The sequence below is a fragment of the Planococcus citri genome, chromosome 3, assembly GCF_950023065.1.
Source record: "Planococcus citri chromosome 3, ihPlaCitr1.1, whole genome shotgun sequence".
Taxonomy (NCBI): Eukaryota; Metazoa; Arthropoda; class Insecta; order Hemiptera; family Pseudococcidae; genus Planococcus; species Planococcus citri.
Genome location: NC_088679.1, coordinates 64,510,767 through 64,524,824, shown reverse-complemented (window position 1 = coordinate 64,524,824; position 14,058 = coordinate 64,510,767). Strand labels below are relative to the sequence as shown.

The 14,058-nt window shown below is 32.9% G+C and overlaps 1 protein-coding gene and 1 long non-coding RNA gene across 3 annotated transcripts in view; one reads left to right on the top strand and one right to left on the bottom strand.

The window, feature by feature from the left end:
• LOC135842042 (uncharacterized) overlaps positions 1-14,058 on the top strand; it is a 322,912-nt gene that overhangs the window by 287,949 nt on the left and 20,905 nt on the right. The window lies entirely within an intron of this gene.
• Positions 1-14,058, bottom strand: part of mol (dual oxidase maturation factor 1 mol) — a 33,230-nt gene that overhangs the window by 15,839 nt on the left and 3,333 nt on the right. Inside the window, exon 1 of one of the 2 annotated variants that reach the window (XM_065359308.1) lies at positions 10,206-10,828. The exons of the other annotated variant lie outside the window; for it this stretch is intronic. The gene's annotated coding sequence lies outside the window, so the exon portion shown is untranslated. Of the gene's footprint in view, positions 1-10,205; positions 10,829-14,058 lie in introns of those variants that run through there. 2 annotated transcript variants of the gene reach the window in all.

Genomic DNA, 14,058 nt, shown 5'->3' with positions numbered 1-14,058 from the left:
AACGTCTCTTATCTACCTACCTAATTAAAAATGATGCGGTGAACCCGCATAATATGTGCCTACATATGCCCTTCAGATCTGAATATGTATCATTTTATATGATAACTTTTTAGAAAAGTTTCAGGAAATGAGAACCCTATAATTCGGTCAAATTAAACTTCAGCATGTAAAAAAGGTCATAAACAGCATGCCAATGTCTTTGAGCCTCCCTTCCAGATGTGATTGCGCATTCTATGAGTAAAAGAGCATGTACCCTCAGAAAATTTCGTTTTTGTTGTTGTTGAGGAGGAGTGGTCTTTGAAATAAAAATGATGGGAGATGATAATTAAGTAGATATACCAAAATTGGGCTTAGAAATAATGTTATCAGGAACTAGAAACGTATGTTTTCTGGAGTAGATACCTAGGTATTGTCAGCTACAATTTGTAATTTTGAGAGATTTCGACTCGATTGTAATTGAAGAAGTCATAGCAAAAAGGACATATGTGTGAAAGTTGTATTTTGAGAAAAAACTGTTTGAAAGTTTGAGTGCTTGTGAAGTTTAGAAATGTGCATATTTGAACATGGTGACGATTCTATGTATCTTATTTTCCCACTATCTAACTATATGAAATGCTATGCACCATCAGTCTGGAGGAAACTGTGTGTTAGCGGTAAGCGCTCAAACATTTCAAATTATATGTCCTTTTTGAAGCGAAAAATTGGCCAATTTTTTTTTTGATTTAAAAATGTTTTTGAGCAAATTTTTGGATTTAAACCAGGTAAATAATGGTTGATACCACAAAATCGACCATGAGTGACCCATAATCTCTGAAAAAAGATCGCTATGTTGAGTAAAAAAAAAAAAGACAAGTTTTTTTGGCCAATTTTTTTTTATTGATTTAAAAATGTTTTTGAGCAAATTTTTGGATTTAAACCAGGTAAATAATGGTCGACAACACAAAATCGACCATGAGTAACCCATTATCTCTGAAAAAGTAAATTTTTAATCGACTTCGCAGTTTTAAAATGGCAATATCTCACTGGTTTTTCGACTTTGTGAAGTGGGGGTGGTCTCATATGATAGAGGAAGGTCTCGAGTAGAATTTTAAAATTCTAAGCAATATATGCAAAAATAATTAGCTACGTTTATTTTTTTCTAAATTCCAATTTCAATTCAAAACTTTATTGTATGTAGATAATATTGATATGAAAATGAAGATAAAATGATGAGGAAGTATGTAATAAGCCAAAACTGAAATTGTAGATATAACTTTGGCGGGTACTTTCATTTTTTTTTCAACAACGAAAAACAAATCGAATCGGTGAAGATTGTAATTTTACAAAATAAAATATAACGATATAAATTCCAAAGATTATTTTGAATTTAATTTTATAAAAATCTGGCATCTTTCTAAGTATCTATACAAGAATTGAAAGGGTAAATTCAGAAAAATCAATAATTTTTCAAAATAATTACGATATTTCGTGTATGTCTGAGGTGAGATTATATTGATCATACCATCAAGATTTGTTGAAGAACTATTCAAAAGCATACAGCCTTAGAATTTAGATCACCCAATAAGCAAAAGGTAAATGCAAAAACTCTCTTGCAATCAGCGAATAGCTGATGGCTTGTTTGTTATGACGTCTTCAATTGTTATTTCATCATTGTCAACACTTAGCCAATCAGCGAGTAGTATTCAAAAATAGCTAACGAACGATTAGTATTTTTGTAATGCTAAGCAATAATATTTTGGCGCCAAATTCGAAAAACTTACCTGTAGTTGTTTTCGTCAATGATGATTTGAAATTATGGGGCACGATTCATGAAAAATTGTCAAGTAATTTTTAAATCGTGCAATAGATTATTTTTTGAATTTAATTTTATATAAATTCAGACATGTTTCCAGCAACAAGAAGTGGAATTTAAAAATAATTTAGAAAAATGAAATTTTCAAATTGATGTTAAATGTTCAAGGTACGATCATGTTGATTCCGCCATCAAAAGTTGTTGCGGTAAATGTTCTAATTGAAGGAAAATTTATTCAACTTCAATTTAATAAAACTAATAAGTACATTCTATACTTCATAAATTACTATAAAAAAAATCAAGAAATGAGAAATTCGCTTCAGGTTGATTTATTTTAAAAGCGAATTTATACTCGTAGCAACCAATATGCTGAAAGCAAATGCAAAAACTATCTTGCAATCAGTGAATAGTTGATGGTTTGTCGGAAATTTTCTTTAAAGTCGGATCGGGATAAGGTACATTTTTTCATCTTCCTCTTTGTGGCGATTTTAGCTTGAATTTTGCTGGCCACTGAAATCGAAACGCACAAAAACAAATCACAAAAAAGATCGTACTTACATGTTTCCCTCCTTTTTTTGTGAAAAAATCCAAGTTTTAATGTGAATAAACAAACCATAAATTTCAAACCTTCAACTTTTAAAGAGCTAAGATCCGCTCTACAGCTTTCCAATTTTCCTAAATTTTTCAAATCTCATTTAATTCAAATGAGGGGGGGGGGTTGAGGTAAAAATTCCCTCTCCCCGCCAAGAGTCAAGTTTATGAGGTGGCTAAATCAGTTGGTTTGTATTCAAGGCCTCCCCCCCCCAAGAAAAATTCTGGCACCGTCACCACCTTCAGTGGTTCCAATAATGCCGGGATATTAATGTTTTGGCAAGTTGAGAACAGATACAATTTTTTATATGCATTGTTTTTTTTTATTTTTGTTTTTCCCCAACTGTTTTCAAATTATTATGTCAACTTACGGTATTTTCATACCAAATAAAATCCTAGATTCTGTTACAATAAAATTGTATTACAGCTTACTCAGCACTTTTGACTTTTTATCACGTTTATTTGAGCTGATTTGGTCATCAGTCATCACTGTGACCCTCGATACTTTTAAATTGATAAAAATATGTAAGAAAATGAAAATGACCCACTCTGTTCAAACAAAGTTACTGAAAATTGTTCTAGTTTCAGTATTTAAATTTTTATCAACCAATTCGTTTCCACCAGTTCTAATCCTGAACCTGAAACATCCTGATTAATGATCTGGATCAGAGTTTTGAGGTCCAGGTTTATTGAAAATAACCAGGATCTTTCGGTGTCAGAGATCACTGATCAGAATTGGGTTTGGATCACCGTCGCTGTACAGGACTCTCAATTTTTGAATTGGGCCCCAGAATCGAGTGGTTCCTTTCTTTTTTATTCTTTTTTTCTCTGAATAATTTCAGCACAAAACCTGTAATTCTCAAATCAGGACCCTCAATTTTTGAACTGGACCTCAGAATTGAAAGGTTCCTTTCTTTTTTATTCTTTTTCTCTCTGAATAATCCCAGCCCGAAACCTATAATTCACAAATCATTTTTCTTCTCTTTTTATGATCCGACATTTCGCTATAATTTTTTCAACATTTAAAGAAGGCATGTTTGAAATAAATTATTTATAGACTGCCTCTCATTCCAACTTTACCACATATATCCACGTTAAAAATTATCATTACAAATGAAACGAAGTCTAGGTATCTGCATTGGCCTTAAATAACTAATAACATAACATTATGAAATTGGGTACGTCCACCTATTTCTCTGACAGACCACTAAACAGCGTATATATTATTTATAATACATCGTAAACAAATACTTGAGGCAAAACTTCGATTCGAATTTTTTCCAAATAAAATTATGTATACATATCAACGTAAAGATGAAGTACACTTCACACATAGACATATACCTAGTATACCTACATTCCTAGAAATGAAGTAGGCCGTCAAAAAAAAATCTAAAGTTAGGTAAGCGTTGTGCATATTCACGACCAGTCTGATAATTTTTTATGCACTGAAAAGCATTTGTTAAGCTGAGTGAAAAAACAGACAACAGCATTTTCTAATAATCAAGATGGTCCTAGATACCCAGATGTTTTAATTTAATTTCCTCCACGCGTTTTTGTTTACCTCTACAGTTCTACACGCGAATGCACATTACGTAATTTTCTGGTATGTACCTTCGCGAGCAAGTAGGTGGTCATAATCATAAAATTACGCGAATTCATCTTCGAAAAATTATCATTCTAAATATAGAACAATTTCTGTGCAGTTCAAGGGGGTACAAAACACTCAAACTATTCAGATTTTTTTTTTTTGAATATCACGCTATTAATTATAATATTATACGGTATGCAAAAAAAAAAAAATGAACGGTAAATCCCATAACCAAGGTGGGTATAGGGTCCGCAGAATATTCCTTTGCTCTATCAAATACTAGTCACGAACATCATGGTTAATAATATTAGTGATGCAATATTTCTCTGCAGTCTACATGTATACAAGTATAAGGTACCTTAAGGTACATATAGACGATAATAAAACTCATCGTTGTATATTTCGAATAAAACTGAATCTTTTTTTCGCAATTTTTCTCACAACAATAATAATTTACAATGCCATTCGTGTTCAATGTTTTACATCGCCTGTGCCTGTGGAGAATGTCGAATATCTATTCAACGTACTACACTGTAGTAGGTATAGGTAAAGGTATATCTCTATGTGATGAATCTCTCATGAATGAATGCGATCTTCGATAATAATCAATGCACCATCATCGATGATGTTTTTATCGATTGCAAAAACAACTCGACGGATAAATAATAATTAAATATCCATTAAGCCGTTGGTCAAGTGCACGAATCTGTACGTTTCATGAATACTGATTACATATCGTGGACGTTTTTGTACCATATTGGTATTTGTACGAGTAAAAAATGTTTGAGATACCAGCTTTGGGCATTAAGTAGGTTGATTGATCTTGTAGTTATGTCACAATGCGACTTTTTGAGTTGGAAAATTTATCGAACTCATGCTTAGTACTGAAACAGCGGTCAAAAATGAAGAAACGTTCAATAGGTACTCGTACCTAATCAGTTGACTTTGGGGGACTTGAAGATCCCAAATTAATGTTTACCTATTTTATTACGATGAATGGCAAAATTTATGCAGAATGTTTTGGCATCAAGAGAATATTTTTGGGAGGAGCTCGAAAACATGTAATTCCTAAATCATCCGTGAGAAAATTTTGACTCATATGAAGATATCTACCAGTACAGAATACGAATATTCTCTCATTACAAACATGAAATATACTGGATATATAAATATAATTGCTGAGAGATTTTGAGTGGATAAATTTTGATGATTACTTCTCATAATTAATTAGTCTACAACATAATCATTAGCTTATGCAGCCCAGACAATACCGAAGTCGAACTCTGATTACTGTTCTTCATCAATCATAATTATTATTTTTAATTACCTCTAGCTACGAGTACCTTATGATCGAAAGAAATTGAAGTAGGTACAATTATGAAATTGAACAATCGACAAAATTATTTGCAAGGCTACGTACTATTATTCTTACCTACGACGAATTACACAATTCGAGAGTACCTTTGAGCTAAGATCACACAATACGAGAAAAAATGATTTTGTTCTAGAAGATGCTATAGTTGGCATACAATTATACCTCCCAAATCCAAGAACAAGACCTCTATTTGTGTTGAAAAATGACCCCCTCCCCCACTCCAATCAACTACTCAAAAACTTATCTCGATACCTCGCGTGTAGATCAAACCTTTTTCAACATGACTATTTTTGTTCTGATCATTTTTCAGTCACCAGCACGATTTTCGATTTTACAGAATTTTCAAATTTCTCCAGTAGGAGTGGAAATCAATCAAGGGAAGCTAAACATCGAGTCGTGGCTTATTTTCGACCTGTTTTAAGGATTTATCCACATTTCAGTCGATTACCAGATGAACTCTTCAAGTGTGGTTTTCATTTGACCAGAATATTGAAAATTCGAAAAATGAAAATTTTTCTGTTTGAAGGTAAATTTGTGGAATTTGCACGAATGGCTGTTTCTTGTCTAAAATCAACCATTTGAATGAGAATTTCTCCATTTCGAGCCATTCTGAAGCCTTCAGCGCGGTTTTTGATTTTTCCAGGATTTTTAAATATGTGGGTCAACAAAACACATCTGAGGTGTCAACTTGGAAATCAGCTAGGACGTGGATAAACCCTTCACATATGTGGAGAATAACCCACATCTCGATTTTTAGCAGCCCAAGTTGATTTTCACGTCTTCTGGAGAAATTTGAGGTTGCTGGAGAAATGGTAAATTGTGCTGGTGACTCCAAAATAGGCACAGATGATGAAATTCGGTTCGGCAGAGTTGGTATTATTTTCAGGACTAATTTCTACCATTTTTACTGAATCAGTATAGGTAAGAAAATAAACATTTTATCCCTCCCCTCCCCCAAAAGAATTGAAATAGCCAAAAATAGTAAATTTTGAAGTTTCAAAAATTCTCCCAAAATCAAAAAATCAATTTGGACAATTGAAATGTTGTAGTTATGAGGGTTTCAGACCACGCTGGGCCACTTCCCCCCGCCCCCAGACGAACACCTCGAGAGGTTCTCTTGTCAGTTGTTGGTAATTGAAGATTTCAAGAGTTCAATAATCCGAAAGAACCATTCAGAAGTAAAATTGAAAATTAAATCGAAGAGAACACAATCCAGGAAGAACCAAGACTAGACTAAAGACTGAACTTCTAAGAATAGAATTAATCCAAAAAATATGTCCGGCATTGAATACTAAATGTAAGAATGGAGTCGACGAGAAACAATTTCAAATTTTGAGGAACAGAGAACAAAGCATTGATTTCATTGCATCGTTTTTTCAAGTGATAAAATTTCAATTTTGCGAATATACAAAAATATACCATGTACCTAAACCTATCTAACATTAACATCTAAATTATCGAAGTGACCTTTTTCCATTTTTCAAACTCGAAGTGCAAAAACACTTCCGTCAGTTGTTATTTTTAACGAGCTGACATTATATAGCCATCGTACCTTACCTATATATCTACGACTTCGTGTCATTGCACCTTTTACATATTGTTATGTTAACTAGCGTCACGTTTCATACTTATTGTATATTATTTACAATACCTATACCCAAACCCATACATAGGTTAGAGATTTGACAAATGTCTTCAACAGCGGTGGTGTCATATTTTGTAAAATAGTTGCAGTCATTCTACATAGGTACAAAAACTCTCAGAGTCAACCTACCGATTAAATGCCATCGCAGAACTTTATTCACTTTGGAAACGGCGAATGGGTCACAGTGCACGTAAAAGATAATTACGTAATTTGTTTTCAGGCCTTCCTGACATTCGTAGTTGTCAGATTGAAATTAAAGTAAATTAATAATATAAAAATTATTGAAATGAACAAACTGCAGACGATTAACCGCAATGTAAACGAGGTGAATCAGTACCTATTAATTTAATATAGGTAGGTAAGTTGGTGAAAATGTTCATCATTATAAGAAGTGTCTGAGGGCTTTGCAAGTCCTGAAAAAATCCTGTTTTTTTTTCACTTTTTATCGGAACGTCCTGTTTTTTCATCAGACTTCTTTCAAATTCATTTCTCTTTTTTTTTTTGGAACTTTTGGAAAATTTTCGTTGAAAAATGCTCATTTGTAGACTTTTTTGGAACACGAATTACACATTTTTGAGAGCTTTTGCCCTCACTTCGCTTTGCCCATTTTTGCTCTTATTTTTCCGAATAGAAAACTTATTATTGTTCGTAGAAGTGTTTCGAAGTTTGAATCATAAATATAAAGTCCTCCCTGCATACAGAAACTTTGAAAAAAAATTTTAAACAATGTTTAACTTTTGATAAATTTTAGCCTTGCTTCATTCTGGCTCGTTTGTTTATTTTTTCCCAGTTTAAATTGAAAAAAAAAAATCATCATTCATATTTTAAATTTTTAAGCAAAAGGCTCGTTTACTTTTCTTTTTCAATTTTGAATTTTTCAAGAAAAAGAAAACGATTATCATTAGAATTTTGATAGTTTCAAGCAAAATAATAAACTTCTTATAGGGTAAGAGTGCCCATTATCGACCCCCCCCCCTCTATCTCGTCTGATAATGCCACAACATTTTGTGGGAATACGTTTTCCTTATTCCTTTTTCACAGAAAACGCGAATGAGACTAAAATTACCTCTGTAAAACCAAATGGTTAGAAATTACGAGCAAAAAACGAAAATCAGAAAGTCAATACGTATTAAATTATAAATTTTGTTTGAAGTGAGCTCGTCAAAATGATTTTTGTTGAATCAATTTTGGGTTAATTTTCATTCAAAGCAGATACTTTGAGGAATAATATGTACGTGCTAATTACTTTCTGGGTAATTTCTTCTGTGAGTTTTCAAATTTTTGGTCAAAGTTATTTTTATCAAATGCCCTAATTTCCACCCCCAACGTTTTGGCCATCTCAATATGATGTTTTTATGAGTAGATATGCGGAAAGAAAAGGTAAAAATGAAAAAATGGCCAGAAACTTCTATCCTGTGATACGAAGGGCTAATTTTATGGTAGAAGATTATATGAAAACTCCTATGGCGAGATATGGATGAAATGCACCAGTCTTTTACTTGGTGTCATGAGATACATTGTGACCCAGCAACGAATGAATGTGAAAATATGCCTCCCTGCGTATGTTCTTTTGTCTTCGCTGCTAAAAAGTAATTAATTAACGATTATATTTCTGAGAGTTCAACTTTTATTTAGGCATATTTGGACTCATGATTCAACAGTTTTTCAGGGGGTCGATATTAGGGTCACTTTTCAGAAAAATGTGATATAAAAGATAGTAAATGAACATTTTGGGTCTTGGGGCTTCGGGATGTTAAAGTAGACGCATCAGACTTTCAAAAAATAAAATAGGGGGTCAATAATAGGGACTCCTAGCCGTAACTCATCACACCAAAACAATTTTTAAATAACTCGAAATATTAATTTTTGAGAGCTTTTGCCCTCGCTTCACCAGGGCCAATTCGTTCTCTTTTCCGTTATTGAAAAATTCTCAACTTGAAAGACAAATCAATTTTTTTTTAATTCACCGTTTTATTTCGAAAAAATTGGTAAGTATATTTTTTTTTCAAATGACGTTCAAATTTTCTACAAATTTTTTTTACAATTTTTAAAAAGTTTGTCATGTTGAAAAAAGTTTTTTATTTGCCCAATTTCATTCTAAATAATATTAGCATGGATCTCGAAGGTGAAAAAAATCAATAATTGAGGTGATATTCGACATCCAGTTGCTTGAATTTCTTGTAGATTCTTGAAAACATTGTAAGAAGCGAAAATTTTCAATGTAAAATTTTCTCTTGCCTTCCCCCTCTCTTTTAGAAATTCAAAGTGTTTGAAAAATGTTCTGCTTTTTCATTTTGAAATTATGTTAGACACCCTGAATTTCATTTTTATGAATGATTCAGAATCCATTGTTTCAAATTTTCTATATTATGATAAAGCGCCATAAGAGTAACCTTTTAGACATGTAAAAGAAAAAAAACTAGTTTCCATCTCAATTTAGCGAACAATTGAATCATCCTATTACTTAATAATTTAAATTCAACGGTCGGTCGAGCCTTTTTGACGAAAGACTGCGTTGTGATAATATCAAAAAAATTAATTTTACTGCATACGAGATATGGTTAGATATAGGTACTCGTACAACGATGTGCTATTTTGTTTATTGTTCTCCGCTATGAGGAGAATGAGGTTACTACATAACTAACTTGATGTTTACACCGGCATAGTTTGAAAGATATTTTTTTCCATCTGTTTCTCGGAGTAATCATGATTTAAGCTATGCCAATTATCAAAACAGATACCTATGCAATTAAACTTTCAAATCTCAAGGATTTATTTTTCGTTCATTTTTGATGTGATTTATCTACATAGCTATGTATTTACCGGTGTAGAAAATTATTTCACAGGCGCTGCATAAAATGCACAAATCATAAAATGAGAATACAACTTGTTGTTATGAGAATAGTCTTTGTTCAACGAGAATTTCCTAGAAGGTTGGGAGGTGTCATGAAAGCAATTTTTTTGGTATCAAAATATCTGCTGATTTTAAAATTACCCATGAGGGTTTGTATCTATGTAGTTGGTGTAAAGCCACTTCATGATTTTGATTCAGAATACTCGAACAAAAATTCAAACCATTTATTTGGTAGCTTTGTAGCTCCATTTTCTATTCATAGTCTTATCTATGATTGTGAATCTCAATATTGTGAGTAAAATTTTTTATTTTTCCATAAGGCAAATAATAATGATAACAATTTGGAAATAATGTTACCTGGACTGAACGCCAACTGGCAAATCCTGTGAGTAGACAATATTTTTAAGAAGAGTATTTCACCACAATTTGCACTCTGTTCATTCACTTATTCACAATAAAAACAATTCTTTTACCGGAATAAAAATAACACACACTAAACAATTATTCACTCTACACATCAAATTATCACTTCATCGAACAGCTCGGTCACCAAAACACGCGAAAAAGATGATTCAAAAATCGAAATACACGAACACACGTAGTATAGAGATGAAATCGATCAAAAATTCTACACTATTTCAAAGACAGACCGACCGATAAACACGTTTTTGCGTCATTAAAGAAATGAAAAAAGTAAACCGCGCGATACTTGCCGAGCAAGTGAGTAAAACTAATTCGTCTTTTTTCATCGACTAGTTATCACCAAAAAAAAATAAAAAATAAAACGTGCGTGGAAACCCGCGATTCTCTTGCGATTTTTCACAAATAGTATCAACTATCATAAACGTTGCGGAACAGCGAAGACGACGGAATAATGTTAATTAGGAACATGGATACAGCAGAACAAAACCAGTTACAAGATGCAAGGTCAACCAATCTAACTCACCATTGTTGCGTTAACGTTGCGCTGACCTCTTCGAGGTCTTCTTACCGACTTCTGCCTCTTCTCTGCTACCTTCTACCTTCGCTTGGAAACTACAGCCACTTCCGAGGCAACTTCATCTCCCAATCACCTTCGATTCATGTCAGAGAGGCCATTTCCATCATACCCCCATCATTCAAATTAATTACACATTTTTTCGCACTTTTTTTATTACTTACGCGAATAATATCGACGACGAAAACGTGCGAGATATCGCGTAATATTTCGATTCGAACTTGTCCTCAGTCGGGGTTTCGTGAGTAATCGCATAGTCTAAGAATGCAACTGGAGAAGAGTTTTTAGAAAGAAATTATACGATGATGATTCATTGCCTGGTCGATAGATGATGATAATTATTACATCTATGACAAATTCAATTTAATAATTATTGGAGATAGGCGTTGAATTTCTAATTGAATTTACTCGTTGCAGCGCAATATCGTTGCTGATTTTATGACCTTTGAGTTACTCGTATCTACATTCAAAGAGACCCCCCCCCCCCCCCACCGAAAAGTTGGGAATTTTGTTGGGAAATTCGGTAAAAAGGAAAACGATTGGAAATTTGTGAAAGTTGGGAAAGAATTGTGTTTACACCATGGGTTTTTTCTTATTCAATTGAAAATTTTTACGAGTTTTCGCTCGAGCCAGATCATTTTCCTTTTTCTTTCTCCGATCAAAGTTACGTAGAAAGTAGAAAAACTGACCTATCATATCAAAAATGGTGTTGTTTTGCTTGAAATTCTCCTACAAAAAAAAAGGTCTTTCCAATGCATTTCAGTCAAAACTGCCAAAAAGTCTCCAACTTCTATTGAAATTTTCAAAAATGTCCTATTTTTTGTCCAAAATATTGGAAACAATAATTTCTCATTTTTGCCAAAATTGGTTGTTTTTGAAAATATGCAGGTATAAAAATTATGTCCCGAAAAAAATATAGAATTGTGAATTTCGAGAGCTCTTGGCCTGGGCCTCACTTGAGACTCATTCGTATTTTTAAAATTATTTTAACATCCTGAAAACTGAAAATTCTGAAGTCATGAAAATCAACATTTTGCATCATCAAAAATAATTCAAGAATGATGTTGTATTTCGTTTCGAAATTTTTCACTGAACAGAGTTGGAGGGTGTTGATCAAGTGACTTCACACGTCGAAAATAATATTGTTTTAATTTTGAGAAATCATTATCTTTTGAGAGCTTTTGCCCTCGCTTTGTTTTGAATAATCAATTTTTACAAAGCTGTTGTCCATTTCCTCAAGCAAATTTGAATTCTATACTTGGTGCACTTTTTCTAAAAATTTCAAATATGCTAAAGTATTAGCAACTTCTCCAAAATTCGTTCCAACTGGAGATTCCATGAATCATGGTGTTCTCTTTTCAGTGATACTTAATTTTATTTTTTGCTTGGAAGTGAAACAGAACTTGTGATTTCGGACGGTGATAATATTTTTGTAAAACCGTTGGAAAGTTGAATCAGCGAATCAGATGATGAACTATGTAAATCAACTGAGACGTTGAAAAGTGTGTTTATAATGCAGAAATCTAAATAATAATTATATTCATTCGAGTAGATCTGCATACTTTAAGTTTGGTAGATGGAATCATGCTTTCAATTATTTTTTTCCCAGTATTTTTGTACTTATTTCTAATTTTTTTTTTTATTCTCCAGAAAGTTCTTCTCCATAATTTTTTATTTGGTCTTTTTGTTGTTGGGAAAATGTTGGAAGTTGTTTGACGTTTCAACATTGCCACATGGAACTTTTTTTTTCAATTTTCCTCCCTTTTTTGAAAGTGTTGTCGTTTACAGAAAATGTTAATTCGAAACTCTTTTCGGTCATTTTAATTTTTTTCATTTTTATTGAACATTTGAAAAATTTATATTTTTTGATGTACGTACAGGCATGAAATTCGGTCACTTAATAAGTGACTTAGTCACTAATTTCACTTGCAAGTCACTTTTGTCACTATTTCGGCAAACATGGCCAGAAAAGATGACTTTGGTCACTTTTTTAAGAGATTTGTCATGTACGAGTAAAAAAGAAAAAGTGCAAAATTTCAGGAAATGATCAATATTTTTCATAAAAATCCTTGAGAATTATCATTTAAAAAAAAAAAAATTGAAAATCAACTGTTCAACATTAAAAATATAAGAAGATGTGATTGGATAGAGCCGATATTTTGTAAACCGTACAGAGGTAGATCAAAAGATCAGGCAAAAATTTATCACCTATCAGAATTTCAAGTGCTAAAGTGCCTTTTTCGATTTTTGGTGAATTTTTGAAAATCAAATTCAGGCCAAACATGAGGGAAAAATCAAAATTTTACCAAATTGACCAAGAAAGCTGAAATTTGGAATATACCGTATTTTGGACACGCGAAATCGATTGGAAACTGTTTCAACCTGTTTGGAGCAGTTCTGGAGCCTCCAGCAGATTTTTGAAACTCTAAATTTCCCAAAATTTTATCAAAATGGAGATCGAAAGCCGAAATTTATTCTGCGAACTAATTTGAATACGCTACGAAGTCGTCTGCTGGTGGATTTCAAGTCGTTTTTGAGCCTCCAGCGACTTTTTGAAAATTACTGGAGTCACTAGATTTTTGAAACTTGGAATTCCCACAACATTTATCAAATGGAGCTGGCAAGCTGAAATTTACTTCGCAAACTAATTTCATCACGATATGAAGTCGACTGCATGGTGGTTTCAAATGGTTTTGAAGCTTCCAGCTACTTTTTGGAAATTCTAATTTTCCAAAAAACGCCATACAACGTTTTAAAAAGTCGCCGGAGGCTGCAGTCGACTTTGTAGCGTATTGATATTAGTTTGCAGAATAAATTTTGGCTTTCCATCTCCATTTGATAAAATTTTGGGAAATTTTAGTTTCAAGAATCTACTGGAGGCTCCAGTAATTTTTAAAAAGTCGCTGGAGGCTCCAAAACGACGTGAAATCCACCTGCAGTCGACTTCGTGGAAATTAGTTTGCAGAATGAATTTCTACTTTCCATCTTCATTTGATGAAATTTTGAGTTTCAAAAATCTGCTGGAAGCTCCAGAACAGCTCAAAACGGGTTGAAACAGTTTCCAATCGATTTGGCGTGTCGAAAATAAGGCATATCCCAAATTTCAGCTTTCTTGGTCAATTTGATAAAATTTTGATTTTGTTCCCCTCATTTTTGGCCTAAATTTGATGTTCGAAAATTCACAAAAAATCGAAAAAGGCACTTAAGCCCTTG